At 48.2% G+C, this 18253-nt stretch overlaps 1 protein-coding gene across 10 annotated transcripts in view; it reads left to right on the forward strand.

Annotated features, from left to right (window-relative positions):
• The window catches only part of GRIK1 (glutamate ionotropic receptor kainate type subunit 1), a 630706-nt gene that overhangs the window by 486091 nt on the left and 126362 nt on the right, over nt 1-18253 (forward strand). The window lies entirely within an intron of this gene.

Here is an 18253-nt window from a genome sequence, read left to right on the forward strand (position 1 = left end):
TATAATTGCAGTTTATCGACAAGATCGCCTGTTAATAAATTAGTGAATACAGTAGATTTATTTTTACAACTTAAGAAGTAATTGTCCTCTAAACAATAAACGGGATGCAGTCAATTTACCACAGGTCGAAATCCCGACAGCAATTGACCGACAGTCAAAATCCCGACATGGACAAAATAGCGACATTTAAAATACCGACAAGGTCAAAATACCGACATGTAAAATGCCGACAGGGCAAAATGCCGACAGGATTTTTTTTCATGATTTTTTTTTCATTGAAACCGACTTGTTCATACTTTGCCATCCCAGTGGACCTGGAGTGGGAATATAATAGTGTTGCCGGAGCATGACGAGCGCAGCGAGTCATGCGAGGGGAAGCGGTACACTTATATGGTGCCCATGTCGACCTATGTCGGCACACACAAAAAAACTATGAAGACCGTATGTCGGTATTTTGACCTGTCGGCATTTTACATGTCGGTATTGTGTCCTTGTCGGTATTTTAAATGTCGGTATTTTGTCCTTGTCAAGATTTTGCTGTCGGGATTTTGATTGGAGGTATTTCATACCGATCCCCAATAAACACAGGGCATTCAATTGATAGGAAATGTAAACTCAAATACCTGTATTTCCCCTTTAGCGTCATATTTGCCTGTAGAACTATTAAGATAAAACATTAATTGTGTTGGATATAACTGTAATTATGACTTCTCCATGGCTTCTGCTCTCAAGTAACCCGGGGCACAATACAATTAATTTTTTTGTGTTCGTTAGATCCTCTTATGCTCCATTGACTCTGTTCTGCTAAAACACCCTAAGGCGTGTTTAAATCAGATTTAACTTGTTCCATTTTATATCATCATTCTTTGCAGAATAGTTTTATTTGTACGAGGCAATGTTCAGCCTCGTTTCACGGACCGCTTTGGTCTACTAAGGGATGGTTCCGACATGTCCCCCGGTCATTTCCGTCCGTATGGTTCCTGCCATTGGCTAGAGTTCAAAAGAGATGATTGAGGTTATTTGTGAATCTATTTTGTTTCATGTACTGCTGTTTTTGTCTCCTGGTAACAGATGAGACTCTACAAGGTTACCATATTAATGTTCTGCAGCTTAGTACGGCAAGCTGGGTCATTAAACTGCAATTATATGAAAAACAATTGTCTCGTTAAACTTTACCCCTGTTAGTTTGGTCTTATGTTGTCTTAGTAACTATTGTAGTAGTGTTTTAAGTCCGCTCGCTCTCTGTAGCTTGCTGTAGAATACGCTCCTTTTTGTATTGCTATCTTCCTGTTCTTGTCAACCATCGTTTATCTACACTTTTCATTATATTGTTTTGGTGAAATGCTGTTGATCGATGTTACTTTGCATATATGCATTATGTTATTTTAGGTGCGTCGGGGCTGTTTCTGAATGTGAGAAAATGTTTATTGGATGCAAATCCTAACAGATACAATGGGACAAGACAACAAAAACTTTCTATTTCTGTTTATGTGTAGCAAATGAGATGAAATACAACAACTAGGAAATTATGGGCCTAATTCAGACCTGATCGCAGCAGCAAAACCATGGGGGTCATTACAAGTTGATCGCACGTAGCAACTTTTTGCTCCCGCTTGTGGGGGAGTGTATTTCTGCATAGCAGGGCTGCAAACGCTTGTGCAGCCCTGCAAAAAAAGTTTCCTGTAAAAGAAGACCAGGGTCAGACTTACTTACCCTGTGCGATCGATCCAGCGATGTAGGTCCCAGAATTGACGTCAGACATCCGCCCTCCAAACGCCTGGACACGCCTGCGTTGGATTCACCACTCCCAGAAAATGGAGAGTTGCCGCCCCGGAACGCCTTCCAGCTGTCAATCTTCTTGCGACCGCTTTCTTCGTTCTTCTGGACGTTGCCCGGCGATGGCCGTCGATGGGCAACTACGCGCATACGCATTGTGGCCGCCGCGCAGGTGCAGACACAACCCGTTCGCAAACAGCAGCGTGCGAACGGATCAGAATCACCCCCCATGTGCACTGCAGTTGGGGCAGATGTAACATGTGCAGAGAGAGTTAGATTTGGGTGGGGTGTGTTCAAACTGAAATCTAAATTGCAGTGTAAAAATAAAGCAGCCAGTATTTACCCTGCACAGAAACAATATAACCCACCCAAATCTAACTCTCTCTGCACATGTTATATCTGCCCCCCCCCCCTGCAGTGCACATGGTTTTACCCAACTTCTAACAAATTTGCTGTTGCGATCAACTCTGAATTACCCTCTATATGCAGTCAGTCCAATTAGGTTCGAGTTACCTTGAGCTGTGAGTTGCTGTTTTCTCTGCAAATTCGCACTGCGATTTGTGTTTGTGATCCAATTCCAAAACTTGAATTGCTTTTTTCAGAGGAAATTCTTGTATTTTGGGCCTGATTCAAACCTGGACGCAGTCACATGATCGCTCGCAGCCAGGTGGTCTGCGCACACGCATCGGCCGTTATGCGCATGCGCAACCTTACACATTGCAGCCGCTATCTGATTGGAAGGCACTGGCGATGCAGGACCGGGGTTATGGCTTTCTAGGGGAAAAGCCGGGAAAATGGGGGCAGGCCGGGCCATATTCGTGGTGGCTGTATCACGTCACACGTAGCCGCTCCGAAAAAAAATGCCCGCTGACCGCCAGGCTGCACTGTCAGGGGTCAACTTTAGATCTGATGTCTCCGCAATCTAATTGCAGATGCATCGGGGGGCGGCCTCACACATGCTGGGCGGCCTTGCCCTATGGTGGGCGGCCCCCAGCGCGTGCGAAGATGAATGCAGATCTGGCTGCGTATGCAGCATCTGTGTTCATCTCTGAATAACCCCCTTTGTGAGCATCCCCCAGAGGGAGTAAATACGTAGGGAAAATCTTTGGACTTGCTTCAGAACCTCTTGAAGTTTTTAATTAGCTTAATTGGGCCATTTCTGATTTAAAAAAAATAAATGGCCTCAAATTACCCCCAAATCTACTTTTTCAATAGATTATGCACTGCAAATTTTATTTAAAGTCATTATTGCAACAAAAAAATTGTTGGGTTTTCTAAAAAATTTTCGTAAAAATTAGTTTGTAATTACGCAAAATTCATAAGCTCTTACATTATTTAACTTTTTTTAAAATGCACAAATCAGCCATTTGACACCTTTTAAGATTGTCCAGTACCTTCCTTTTGCCCTGTACCAGTCTTCTGTATAATGGGGGTCATTCCGAGTTGTTCGCTTGTTGCTGATTTTCGCTATACTGCGATTAGTCGCTTACTGCGCATGCGCAAGGTTCGCAGAGCGCATGCGCTTAGTTATTTTACACAAAAGTTAGGTATTTTACTCACGGCATAACAAAGCTTTTTCATCATTCTGGTGATCGGAGTGTGATTGACAGGAAATGGGTGTTTCTGGGCGGAAACTGGACGTTTTCTGGAAGTGTGCGGAAAAAAATAAGAATTTACTTACCGATAATTCTATTTCTCGTAGTCCGTAGTGGATGCTGGGAACTCCGTAAGGACCATGGGGAATAGCGGCTCCGCAGGAGACTGGGCACAAAAGAAAAGCTTTAGGACTACCTGGTGTGCACTGGCTCCTCCCCCTATGACCCTCCTCCAAGCCTCAGTTAGGATACTGTGCCCGGACGAGCGTACACAATAAGGAAGGATTTATGAATCCCGTGTAAGACTCATACCAGCCACACCAATCACACCGTACAACTTGTGATCTGAACCCAGTTAACAGCATGATAACAGAGGAGCCTCTGGATAGATGGCTCACAACAACAATAACCCGATTTGTTAACAATAACTATGTACAAGTATTGCAGATAATCCGTACTTGGGATGGGCGCCCAGCATTTACTACGGACTACGAGAAATAGAATTATCGGTAAGTAAATTCTTATTTTCTCTGACGTCCTAGTGGATGCTGGGAACTCCGTAAGGACCATGGGGATTATACCAAAGCTCCCAAACGGGCGGGAGAGTGCGGATGACTCTGCAGCACCGAATGAGAGAACTCAAGGTCCTCCTCAGCCAGGGTATCAAATTTGTAGAATTTAGCAAACGTGTTTGCCCCTGACCAAGTAGCTGCTCGGCAAAGTTGTAAAGCCGAGACCCCTCGGGCAGCCGCCCAAGATGAGCCCACCTTCCTCGTGGAATGGGCTTTTACAGATTTTGGCTGTGGCAGGCCTGCCACCGAATGTGCAAGCTGAATTGTACTACAAATCCAGCGAGCAATAGTCTGCTTAGAAGCAGGAGCACCCAGCTTGTTGGGTGCGTACAGGATAAACAGCGAGTCAGATTTTCTGACTCCAGCCGTCCTGGAAACATATATTTTCAGGGCCCTGACAACGTCCAGCAACTTGGAGTCCTCCAAGTCCCTAGTAGCCGCAGGTACCACAATAGGCTGGTTCAGGTGAAACGCTGAAACCACCTTAGGGAGAAATTGAGGACGAGTCCTCAATTCTGCCCTGTCCGTATGAAAAATCAGGTAAGGGCTTTTACAGGATAAAGCCGCCAATTCTCACACACGCCTGGCCGAAGCCAGGGCCAACAGCATGACCACTTTCCATGTGAGATATTTTAAGTCCACAGTGTTGAGTGGTTCAAACCAATGTGATTTTAGGAAACCCAAAACAACATTCAGATCCCAGGGTGCCACTGGAGGCACAAAAGGAGGCTGTATATGTAGCACTCCCTTAACAAACGTCTGGACTTCAGGCACTGAAGCCAGTTCTCTTTGAAAGAAAATCGACAGGGCCGAAATCTGGACCTTAATGGATCCTAATTTTAGGCCCATAGACACTCCTGCTTGCAGGAAATGCAGGAATCGACCCAGTTGAAATTCCTCCGTCGGGGCCTTTTTGGCCTCGCACCACGCAACATATTTCCGCCAGATGCGGTGATAATGCTTTGCGGTTACATCCTTTCTGGCTTTTATCAAAGTAGGGATGACTTCCTCTGGAATGCCTTTTTCCTTTAGGATCCGGCGTTCAACCGCCATGCCGTCAAACGCAGCCGCGGTAAGTCTTGGAACAGACAGGGTCCCTGCTGGAGCAGGTCCCTTCTCAGAGGTAGAGGCCACAGGTCCTCTGTGAGCATTTCTTGAAGTTCCGGGTACCAAGCCCTTCTTGGCCAATCAGGAGCCACGAGAATAGTTCTTACTCCTCCCCGCCGTATAATTCTCAGCACCTTGGGTATGAGAGGCAGAGGAGGGAACACATACACTGACTGGTACACCTACGGTGTTACCAGAGCGTCCACAGCTATTGCTTGAGGGTCCCTTGACCTGGCGCAATACCTGTCCAGTTTTTTTGTTGAGGCGGGACGCCATCATGTCCACCTTTGGTTTTTCCCAATGGTTTACAATCATGTGGAAGACTTCTGGGTGAAGTCCCCACTCTCCCGGGTGGAGGTCGTGCCTGCTGAGGAAGTCTGCTTCCCAGTTGTCCACTCCCGGAATGAACACTGCTGACAGTGCTATCACATGATTTTCCGCCCAGCGAAGAATCCTTGCAGCTTCTGCCATTGCCCTCCTGCTTCTTGTGCCACCCTGTCTGTTTACGTGGGCGACTGCCGTGATGTTGTCCGACTGGATCAGCACCGGCTGACCTTGAAGCAGAGGCCTTGCTTGGCTTAGAGCATTGTAAATGGCCCTTAGCTCCAGGATATTTATGTGAAGTGATGTCTCCAGGCTTGACCACAAGCCCTGGAAATTTTTTCCCTGTGTGACTGCTCCCCAGCCTCGCAGGCTGGCATCTGTGGTCACCAGGACCCAGTCCTGAATGCCGAATCTGCGGCCCTCTAGAAGATGAGCACTCTGCAACCACCACAGGAGAGACACCCTTGTCCTTGGGGACAGGGTTATCCGCTGATGCATCTGAAGATGCGATCCGGACCATTTGTCCAGCAGGTCCCACTGGAATGTTCTTGCGTGGAATCTGCCGAATGGGATTGCTTCGTAGGAAGCCACCATTTTTCCCAGGACCCTTGTGCATTGATGCACTGATACTTGGCCTGGTTTTAAGAGGTTTCTGACTAGCTCGGATAACTCCCTGGCTTTCTCTTCTGGGAGAAACACCTTTTTCTGGACTGTGTCCAGGATCATCCCTAGGAATAGAAGACGTGTCGTCGGGATCAGCTGCGATTTTGGGATATTGAGAATCCAACCGTGCTGCCGCAGCACTACTTGAGATAGTGCTACTCCGACTACCAACTGTTCCCTGGATCTTGCCCTTATCAGGAGATCGTCCAAGTAAGGGATAATTAAAACTCCTTTCCTTCGAAGAAGTATCATCATTTCGGCCATTACTTTGGTAAAGACCCGGGGTGCCGTGGACAATCCAAACGGCAGCGTCTGAAACTGATAGTGGCAGTTCTGTACCACAAACCTGAGGTACCCTTGGTGAGAAGGGTAAATTGGGACATGGAGGTAAGCATCCTTGATGTCCAGAGACACCATATAATCCCCTTCTTCCAGGTTCGCGATCACCGCTCTGAGTGATTCCATCTTGAATTTGAACCTCTGTATGTAAGTGTTCAAAGATTTTAGATTTAAAATAGGTCTCACCGAGCCGTCCGGCTTCGGTACCACAAACAGTGTGGAATAATACCCCTTTCCTTGTTGCAGGAGGGGTACCTTGATTATCACCTGCTGGGAATACAGCTTGTGAATGGCTTCCAATACCGCCTCCCTGTCGGAGGGAGACGTCGGTAAGGCAGACTTTAGGAAACGGCGATGGGGAGACGTCTCGAATTCCAATTTGTACCCCTGAGATACTACCTGAAGGATCCAGGGGTCCACTTGTGAGTGAGACCACTGTGCGCTGAAATTCTTGAGACGGGCCCCCACCGTGCCTGAGTCCGCCTGTAGAGCCCCAGCGTCATGCTGAGGACTTGGCAGAAGCGGGAGAGGACTTCTGTTCCTGGGAACTGGCTGTTTGCTGCAGCCTTTTTCCTCTCCCTCTGCCCCGGGGCAGAAATGAGGAACCATTTGCCCGCTTGCCCTTATGGGGCCGAAAGGACTGCGCCTGATAATACGGCGTCTTATGTTGAGAGGCTACCTGGGGTAAAAATGTGGATTTCCCAGCAGTTGCCGTGGACACCAGGTCTGATAGACCTACCCCAAATAACTCCTCCCCTTTATAAGGCAATACTTCCATATGCCTTTTGGAATCAGCATCACCTGACCACTGCCGCGTCCATAACCCTCTTCTGGCGGATATGGACAGCGCACTTACTCTTGATGCCAGTCGGCAAATATCCCTCTGTGCATCACGCATATATAAAAATGCATCTTTTAAATGCTCTATAGTCAGTAATATACTGTCCCTATCCAGGGTATCAATATTTTCAGTCAGGGAATCCGACCAAGCCACCCCAGCACTGCACATCCAGGCTGAGGCGATTGCTGGTCGCAGTATAACACCCGTGTGAGTGTATATACATTTTAGGATATTCTCCTGCTTTCTGTCAGCAGGTTCCTTAAGGGCGGCCGTATCAGGAGACGGCAGTGCCACCTGTTTAGGCAAGCGTGTGAGCGCTTTGTCCACCCTAGGGGGTGTTTCCCAACGTGCCCTATCCTCTGGCGGGAAAGGGTATGATGCCAATAACCTTTTAGGAATTATCAGATTTTTATCGGGAGAAACCCACGCTTCATCACACACTTCATTTAATTCCTCAGATGCAGGAAAAACTACAGGTAGTTTTTTCTCACCAAACATAATACCCTTTTTAACGGTACTTGTACTATCAGAAATGTGTAAAACATTTTTCATTGCCTCAATCATGTAACGTGTGGCCCTACTGGAAGTCACATTCGTCTCTTCATCGTCGACACTGGAGTCAGTATCCGTGTCGGCGTCTGTATCTGCCATCTGTGATAGCGGGCGTTTAAGCGCCCCTGATGGTCTTTGAGACGCCTGGACAGGCACAAGCTGAGTAGCCGGCTGTCCCATGTCATCAAACTGCTTTTGTAAAGAGCTGACACTTTCACGTAATTCCTTCCATAAGCCCATCCACTCAGGTGTCGACCCCCTAGGGGGTGACATCTCCACTACAGGCAATTGCTCCGCCTCCACATCATGTTCCTCCTCATACATGTCGACACAGCCGTACCGACACACAGCACACACACAGGGAATGCTCTGATAGAGGACAGGACCCCACTAGCCCTTTGGGGAGACAGAGGGAGAGTATGCCAGCACACACCAGAGCGCTATATATATATACCGGGATAACACTATACAGAGTGTTTTTCCCCTTATAGCTGCTGTTTATATTATACTGCGCCTAATTAGTGCCCCCCCTCTCTTGTTTTACCCTTTTCTGTAGTGCAGGACTGCAGGGGAGAGTCAGGGAGACGTCCTTCCAGCGGAGCTGTGAGGCAAAAAGGCGCCAGTGTGCTGAGGAGATAGGCTCCGCCCCCTTCTCGGCGGACTTTTCTCCCGCTTTTTTCTGGAATCTGGCAGGGGTTAATATACATCCATATAGCCCTGGGGGTTATATGTGATGTATTTTTGCCAGCCAAGGTGTTTATATTGCTGCTCAGGGCGCCCCCCCCCCCAGCGCCCTGCACCCATCAGTGACCGGAGTGTGTGGTGTGCATGAGGAGCAATGGCGCACAGCTGCAGTGCTGTGCGCTACCTTGGTGAAGACTGATGTCTTCTGCCGCCGATTTTCCGGACCTCTTCTTGCTTCTGGCTCTGTAAGGGGGCCGGCGGCGCGGCTCTGGGACCGGACTCCGAGGCTGGGCCTGTGTTCGGTCCCTCTGGAGCTAATGGTGTCCAGTAGCCTAAGAAGCCCAAGCTGGCTGCAAGCAGGCAGGTTCGCTTCTTCTCCCCTTAGTCCCTCGATGCAGTGAGCCTGTTGCCAGCAGGTCTCACTGAAAATAAAAAACCTAAAGCTAACTTTTTCTAAGAAGCTCAGGAGAGCCCCCTAGATTGCACCCAGCTCGGTCGGGCACAAAAATCTAACTGAGGCTTGGAGGAGGGTCATAGGGGGAGGAGCCAGTGCACACCAGGTAGTCCTAAAACTTTTCTTTTGTGCCCAGTCTCCTGCGGAGCCGCTATTCCCCATGGTCCTTACGGAGTTCCCAGCATCCACTAGGACGTCAGAGAAAACGCTGGCGTTTCTGGGAAAAACGTGGGAGTGTCTGAAGAAACGGGGGAGTGTCTGGGCGAACGCTGGGTGTGTTTGTGACGTCAAACCAGGAATGAAACGGGCTGAGCTGATCGCAGTGTAGGAGTAGGTCTGGAGCTACTCAGAAACAGCTATGAATTTTCTATTCGCAATTCTGCTAAGCTAAGATACACTCCCAGAGGGCGGCGGCCTAGCGTGTGCAATGCTGCTAAAAGCAGCTAGTGAGCGAACAACTCGGAATGACCCCCATTGTGCCTTATTCTGAGGGGATCACAGCAACAATTTTGTTAGCAGTTGGGCAAAACCATGTGCACTGCAGGGGGGGGCAGATATAACATGTGCAGAGAGAGTTAGATTTGGGTGGGGTGTATTCAAACTGAAATCTAAATTGCAGTGTAAAAATAAAGCAGCCAGTATTTACCCTGCACAGAAACAAAATAACCCACCCAAATCTAACTCTCTCTGCACATGTTACATCTGCCTCCCCTACAGTGTACATGGGCCCTCATTCCGAGTTGTTCGCTCGCAAGGCGATTTTAGCAGAGTTACACACGCCAAGCCGCCGCCTACTGGGAGTGAATCTTAGCTTCTTAAAATTGCGAACGATGTATTCGCAATATTGCGATTACAAACTACTTAGCAGTTTCAGAGTAGCTTCAGACTTACTCGGCATCTGCGATCAGTTCACTGCTTGTCGTTCCTGGTTTGACGTCATAAACACACCCAGCGTTCGCCCAGATACTCCTCCGTTTCTCCAGCCACTCCCGCGTTTTTTCCGGAAACGGTAGCGTTTTTATCCACACGCCCATAAAACGCCGTGTTTCCACCCAGTAACACCCATTTCCTGTCAATCACACTACGATCGCCGGAGCGAACAAAAAGCCGTGAGTAAAAAAACTATCTTCATAGCAAAATTACTTGGCGCAGTCGCAGTGCGAACATTGCGCATGCGTACTAAGCAGAAAAACGCTGCGATGCGAAGAAAATTACCGAGCGAACGACTCGGAATGAGGGCCATGGTTTTGCCCAATTGCTAACAAACTTGCTGCTGCGATCAACTCAGAATGAGGGCCAATGTTCTGCTAATGAAATTGTCACTTTTTTGGGGTCCAGGAAGGTCTCCCCACTTTTTCATGCACTTCTCCCAGAGAATGTGCACACCCTCAACGTCAGTACCATGATTTGGCTTTTCTAATTGAATTTCTAAATTCGCAGGTGCGCATTTTCGTGCTAAGTCTATGTGTTTCATGAAACAAACTCGCATTAGCAGGCTCTCACCTAATTGGATTGACCCGTAAGAATACATTCATGCTATGGGGGGAATTCAAATGTTTGAAAAGTCAGGTCGGGTGTCTGTGTTTTCCTGTCTATTAGATAGGAAAAAAACAGACTCCCAACTGACTTTTCAAACATTTGAATTCCCCCCTATGAGTCGATATCCCAGTTCTACTGGATAATATAATAAACCATGGGCTTCAGATCTTATTGGATGATTGGGTAGCCTGAGCATTATGCATACTTGCCAACCCTCCCGGAAGCTGCGGGGGACTACCGATTTTAAGTGTAGCCCCCCGCAGCCCTGGAAGGGTGTGTGAGTCTCCCGCAAGCGCCCGCATCCTGCCCGCCTCCTATTAAAGCGGGCAGGACAAAGATAAAATTAGACAAAAAAAAAAAACAGAGGCGGAGCTAAAGACCCACATTGCGTCTTTTAGACCCAGCCCCTACCTACGGTCCTGCGAATCGCGGGCATATCTCTAGCTTGGGGGTGGGGCCTAAGGACATGACGGTCCGGTCCCACCCCCAAAGTGATCCATGACATGATGCAGGTGTCCTATGGGTGCTTATTATGTTTGTATTACCGGTAAGAGCATGCATGTGCAAAATATGGGATAGAAGATCTACACTAGGTAGACAGTCAACAGGTCAACATCATATGGTCAACATGCATTAGGCTGACAGGTCCAAAAGGTCAACAGGGTTAAAAGGTCGACAGGGTTAAAAGGTCAACATGGAAATGGTTGACATATTGGCCACATCTTGTATACCTCATGTTCTGCGACAACCATCAGGAGAAACATTGACGCTCGCCACAATTCAGTCAAGGTGCCTCACTCCGCTACCGATGCATTCCCCACAGGTTACTATTCCCAACCATAGACCACGTGAATAGTAAATCAAGAAAACGTTGGGAAAGCATCTGAAAAAACAATAAAAACGGGTCGACCTTTTCAACATGTAGACCTTCTGGGCGGGATGTGATGTAGTCCGAGGTCAGCGGGATGTCGGCCCGAACTCAGACTTTTTTTTAAAAGGGGCAGTCGTTTACAGGGCTAAACTATGCCTTGTAAATGATTGCCCCTTTAAAAAAAACTTCAGATTCCGGCCGGCATACCGCACGCCCGCATAACTCGGACTTCATTTTGTGAAGCTGCAGGTGCCGGCGCAGGACTTGGTAGAGGTAAGTATTAAAGAATTTGAGTGCAGGGTGTACGGTGTGGGCCCTTTGGACCCAGGGGCACATGTGAACCGCACACCTTGCACTCATTATAGGTACGCCACTGCCTAGGGTATATGCTCACAGTCTGTAATACAGCGCTTTTCAAAATAGTGATCACCGCAGCGTCCTGCGAGCATAGCTGAGCGATCTCCATGACTTGGATGTACCTGTATACCTGTAATGTAAGACCGTATGTTCCAGCGTCGGGTACAGGCGATGTCCGCAGAACCCCCGTTATATTGTATACAGTACATGTCCCTGCACACCAGTATATATTGCACCATCTAGTAGCGATGTAAGGCGCTGCTGCCAGCTGCGTTCAAACGCCGACACTACAGCCCAGCGCCAGCATCGCCCCGTACACCGTATTTAATTGAATTCCCTTGTCAGTGCCTTTTATTTTCAGAATAGGTGTGTGAGCTGACGTCTTCACCTCTGACCTTAAATACTCATCTTAAGGGGTAGATTTACTAAAGCTTCTACAACAGACAAGTGGCGTTGTTACCCTCAGCAAGCAATCAGAGTCTGTTTATCATCTGTTAGAATGCAGTGGAGAATCAATAGCTAGATTCTGATGGGTTGCCATGGGCAACACCACCACTGTTCATTTTTAGAAACTTTAGTAAATCTACTCCTAGGAATTTCAATTCAGTCAACAAAGGCAATAAAGACCTTGTTATTGTACGCTGGATAAGCCGTGATATAACCGCACTCCTCCTTCCACCCTCCCTCCCTCCATTACCCGCTCTCCGTAACACAGGAAACCTCGTCATACTGAACTTTATTCAGCGTGTTATGGCCAGAACTTAACATTCCCAGAAAAAATGATGGAATTAATAGGCGGAAAAGGCCTCAATTAATCTGGAAACCGACATATGTGCCATCATAAAACATGCACATTAATTATTATGATACGTAATATTTTACCTGGAAGGAACCAATCCCCCGTCCTCTCCTCAGCTTTCTGCAGTCAGAAATATTGCATTGTCTCAGTGCACATTATTAGACGGTACCCAGACCTCCTGTGCTTCTCTAGGAGTGATCCTGAAACTGGAGACAGAGACATGACAGTCAGGGGGGTTTAAATAGCGCTGGTGTGACCCCCTGTCTATAGATTTCACCTGCCTACCTATACATCTGCTTTCAGACAAGTCTACAAATTGGTGTTGGATGTGGACAAAGGGGGTTATTCCGAGTTGATCGTAGCTGTACTAAATGTAGCACAGCTACGATCAGGCACTCAGACATGCGGGGGGACGCCCAGCACAGGGCTAGTCCACCCCGCATGCCAGTGCGCCCCCACCCCCACCCGCAGAAGTGCAAAAGCATCGCGCAGCGGCGATGCTTTTGCATTTCAGGAGTTCCTCCCGGCCAGTGCAGCTCCTGCAGCTGGCCGGGAGAACCGCTTCGCTGCCCGGGTCGCAGCAGCTGCGTATGATGTCACGCAGCCCGCCCTCCCAATGGTCCTGCCTTGCCTGCTTTAGCCGGACCGCGCCGCCATCCATCCCCCTCCCGCCCAGCGACCGCCTCTGCCTGATTGAGTCAGAGGCAATCGCTAGGTACGACGGCCTTCGGCTGTCTGGCATGCGCCGGCGCACAGCGGGGCCGGCGCATGTGCAGTACTGACCCGATCGCACCGCTGCGATAAACTGCAGCGTGCGGTCGGGTCAGAATGACCCCCAAAGGGTGCTTTGCTTCAGGTGTTTCTGAGATTTTGAGAAAGAGGCTAAAACAGCGGATGGCTTATACTCACAAATTAGATTTTATTCGGCAGGAGGGAATATAATAAGAAATACAAGATGTGAAATTGATCCCTTTAATATATCATGTTTCTGACTCAGTGGGTCCCCCTAGAGGCGTGTAATGGTCACGCAATGATCACCATCTTGAAAAGTGGTGTTAATCAATGTCAGATATTGGGGTATATTTAGTAAACGCTGATTATCGTAGGATTTGGGAAAATGAAGTTTAGTGAACATATCCCTTTTGTACAATGGGGGTCATTCCGAGTTGATCGCTAGCTGCATTCGTTCGCACACACCTTTCTTATCAATTACCCAGCTCACCACAGGTGATGGCAATCATACATTACCAGGAAAGTCCAGGAACAGAGCATTTTCTCCCTCATGGAGAGGGTCAGGTAGGCAAGTATGAACTTACATTTCTTAAAAGCCATCCTACAACTGACAGACAAGTTGCAGTCATCAACAACTCATGGCAATGTTGGATTTATAATCTACCAGCGAAGGATTGGAAGCACAGTCCCCCTGCTTACATCCTAGAGATAATTTATATTTACAGATATCCCCTGGGTGTTTTCATGGGGTATCTCGCAAATATTATTTAATAAATAGGCCTCTATAAACTACTGCCAATTAGCGCGTAGTGATTTTTCTAAAAACTAAGGGGGAGATGTATCAAACCTTGGAGAGAGATAAAGTACCAACCAATAAGCTCCTGCCATTTTTCAAACACAGCCTGTATACTGATACTTCCAAAATGAATGGTTAGTACTTTATCTCTCTACACTTTATCTCTCTCCAAGGTTTGATACATTTCCTCCTATGTTTGCAGCGTGATTGAATGATCTCTTGGCCCCGTCCTAAAACTGCTTGGATTATGCTGCTACCAAAGTTTGCCATTTCATGTGCTGTTGAACTACTTTATGCTGCCTATGGAGCTTAATAAGTATACATGTTGCACAGTGGCATAACTATAAAATAGGCAGTGGGCACCCCCCAGTCCAAAAAGTTTCACCTCCACCCCAACGATGCCTGCTCATTGTCAGGGGTTCTGCTCGTTGTTAGGGGGTGCTCTCAAAATAGCCACCACCTCCACTAGCATCCTTAATAACTGTCTTCTGTGAGGCAGCGACTACAGTATTTTGATGGAACATTTTCCATGGAGCAGACGCAACAGAACCACATATCTTCGGCGGCGGTCAAAGAGGGGGCGGGGGGGGGGGGGCAATCCCCTTTACAACAAGCAGAATAGCCCCTGCCGCCTCTAAGCCACCGCGGTGTCTACGGGGGCTATGCTACCCCACTGATGATGCACGTTTTTTGCACTATGCACTTTGACATGTGATATATATTGTCCATGCGGCTCAGGGGAATTCTAATACATATTTTTCATTTGCATTGTGGTGTGCTGGTTATTCTATATAATGTGTGTGTACAGTATATGTGTATAAAAGTCAGGTCTTATTTTTCAGAGCCTATTATCTTATTAGAGCAATTGTAGAATTAAATTGGACCTGTCAGAAAAACTCTTCACTATAAAATGTGTTCCGTTACACAGTGTTTTCATTCTAAACTAAAATCTAATTTCCTGTCTAATAAAACTTGAAGATAATCACGTAAAGGGAGAGAGACGCACCCAGCTCCACTGTCAGGGTAATTTACACATCACTAATAATGTAGGAGCAGGATGCAGCAGTATTACTCTAGTACACGCATTAATCCAGGCTGGGAGCACTTACTGATTTCCTATAATGTGTGCAGAATACTCTCCATCCTAAACACTGAGCCTGGCAGCTTTTATACTGTGCATCATGTGCTTCTCAGAAGAGCGACATTAGGAAATAAAAGCGTCCTGCGCTCATTGTAATCAGATACTAACAGATACTATAACCTGCGCCATAAGGACAGAGTGAGTCCTATTACAGAGCTATAAAATATAATTGGTATTACTAGGTTTGTATTGTGCTTATCCCATCAGTGTAGACAACTCGCGTCATCGTGGCCCCATCCCCAGCTAATTCAGTGCTCCCACTGGGGGCTGCGGGGGTGAGGCCGAATCCGGGAAACTTAGCTACCTTTCCAGGGGGGCTGGGAGCGCCACACGATTTTCGGTAGACTCCAGGCCCATCCGGGAGGGTAGACAAGTATGATCTTAGCCCCAATGACTGTTTTGATTATAGGCTTACCAACAGGGCTGAAACACACACGCCGGCTTTTGCCGGCCGGGAAAAAGCCTGATGGCTTTTTCCCGTGCCGGTATTGTAGTTAACAGTGTGAGGGGTAGGGGCCTTTCACACTGCACGGCCCCGGCCCGGCTGCCGGGTTGCAGCCGGAAATATCCACTGGAAGGTCCGGCTGCCGGGCCGGGGGCCGTGCCGTCTTTGAAGGCAGTGGACCGTGTGTGTGAAGGGGAGCTTTCACACACAACGTTTTTTTTCCAAGCTGTGTCTGCTGCTTCGCATGCGCACAGCATCACACACGGCTCAAAGCCGTCCTGTGTGACAGACTCTGCCGGATGGCAAAAAACCAGAACAACGTTTCACCGGCTTTTTGCCATCCGGTAGAAACCGGCGCGTGTGTTACAGCCGTTAGGGTTACCATTTCATCTCTTTAATTCTGGACACATATTAATTACACAGGTTCTATGGCTGATTAAACCAGGTGAAATGGAGTCTTGAAGTCAGCAAGCCACAGAACCTGTGTAATTAATATGTGTCCAGAATTAAAGGGATGAGGTGGTAACCCTACTTACCATAATATCCCTTTAAACCGGGACACTAATGAATTACACAGGTTCTGTGGCTGGCTGACTTCAAACCTGTGTGTCACCTGGTTTTAATCAGCCACAAAACCTGTGTAATCCATGAGCATCCCGGTTTTAAGGGATGGAATGGTAAACCTAGATTTGAAGGACACAAATGTAGACATGTCGCGGGATTATTCCTTTATATAGTACTAATTTATTCACTTTATGTCCCCCTAAACATTTATTAAGGGGGGGAATTCAATTAGCCACATTTCCCCTATTTCAGCGGTTAATGAGGCTAAATGAAACTTTGGGCGGCAGGAAGCAAGATTTTTAATATCCAATTAGCTGCGGAAATTAAGGGGGTGATTCAGATCTGATCGCTGGTCTGCTAGCTTTGCTTTCCGGCGATCAGATAGTCACCGCCCCTAGGGGGAGTGTAAATTTGCCGTGCAAGTGTGCGATCACCATTATGGTGGTCATTGCACACGCTAGGCCGCCGCCCTCTGGGAGTGTATCTTAGCTTAGCAGAATTGCGAACGAAAGAGTAGCAAAATTGCTACTAAACATTTTCATGCAGTTTCTGAGTAGCTCCAGACCTACTCCTAGATTGGCGATCACTTCAGTCCGTTTGACGTCACAAACACGCCCTACGTTCGGCCAGCCACTCCCCCATTTCTCCAGTCACTCCTGCCTTTTTACTGGAACGCCTGCGTTTTTTAGCACACTCCCGGAAAATGCTCAGTTACCTCCCAGAAACGCCCCTTTCCTGTCAATCACTCACCGATCAGCAGTGCGACTGAAAAGCGCCGCACGAGCACCAGCAAATCTACTAAGTTTTGTGTTAAAAAACTTAGCGCATGTGCTCTGCCAGGGCTGTTTCTAGCCAATTTGGCTCCCAGTGCGAGATTTAAAAATGCGCCACCCCATGACATAAAAAAATGTGCCCCCACACACACACACACACACACACACACACACACACACCTATATAAAAAAAAACTTGCGCGCGCACCCGGCAAGGGGCGTGGCCTCATCTAAATGGGTGTGGCCTCATTTAAATGGGCATGGCCTCGTCTGAAAAGACTACCTCACAATCCAGTTTTTGACCCTGCCCCAACAGATCACGACCACCACAGGAAAAAAAAATTCTACCATATTAAGCCCCACACAGTAATGCCCCCTGCACCATATTATGCCACACACCGCAATGCCCTTGATACATTAAATCCCCACACTACGGCAGGCAAGAGTCCCCATTTCACACATTACGGCAGGTGTCCCCATTTTACACATAGAGAGAGAGAGAGAATACTTACAGAGGCGATTACCGCTCTTCGGCCCGCCTCACCAGTCGCTCCTCGCCTTTCCCTCTTCCTAACTTGGATCCCCCTCTGTACTCCGCTCGGGGGGGGGGGGGGGGGGGGGAGTTTCGCGGAGTGACGGAGTTGCGTCGTGACGTAACGATGCAACCGCATCATTCCGTGAAACTCCGCCCCCCCGAACGGGTTACTCGGGGAGAAATAGGAGGGGGAAGCAGGGAGCCACAGTTAGTGCCGCGGCGGGCGCCCAGTGCGGTTGCACTGCTCGCCTGCCCCAAGAAACGGCCCTGCGTGCTGCGTACCATGCGCATGTGCATTTTCCACCTAATCGCTGCGTTGCGAAAAATGGCAACGAGCGAACAACTCGGAATGACCACCAATGTTAGGTAAATAGCCTTCTGTCTAAAGCTGTGTACACACTGCATCGACAGCTTTTGTTCCGACATCGCAACGGATGCCCATAGCCAAGACTGAGTGTACATAAGGGATTGAGTTCAATGAAAGACTGATCAATCGTGGCCCGTCCTCCGTTAGCATAGATAAGGCTGCTAACAACATCGCTAAATTTGGTGTGCAACACATCAAACCTAGCAACCGTGGGAGCGCGCAATCACCCATACACACTGAGCGATGTAGTAGATTTGTTGTTACAAAACGGCAAATCGGCCCAATATCACTACAGCAGGGGTGGCCAACCCGCGGCTCTCGAGCCGCATGCGGCTCTTTCATCCGTTGCATGCGGCTCAGCCGGGTCCTGGCCACCGCTGCCCTGGCCCCCCCTTCCCCCGTGCTCACTGCGCTGCTGCTGTCACTC

Source organism: Pseudophryne corroboree, chromosome 2, assembly GCF_028390025.1.
Source record: "Pseudophryne corroboree isolate aPseCor3 chromosome 2, aPseCor3.hap2, whole genome shotgun sequence".
In the NCBI taxonomy this organism is placed as follows: domain Eukaryota; kingdom Metazoa; phylum Chordata; class Amphibia; order Anura; family Myobatrachidae; genus Pseudophryne; species Pseudophryne corroboree.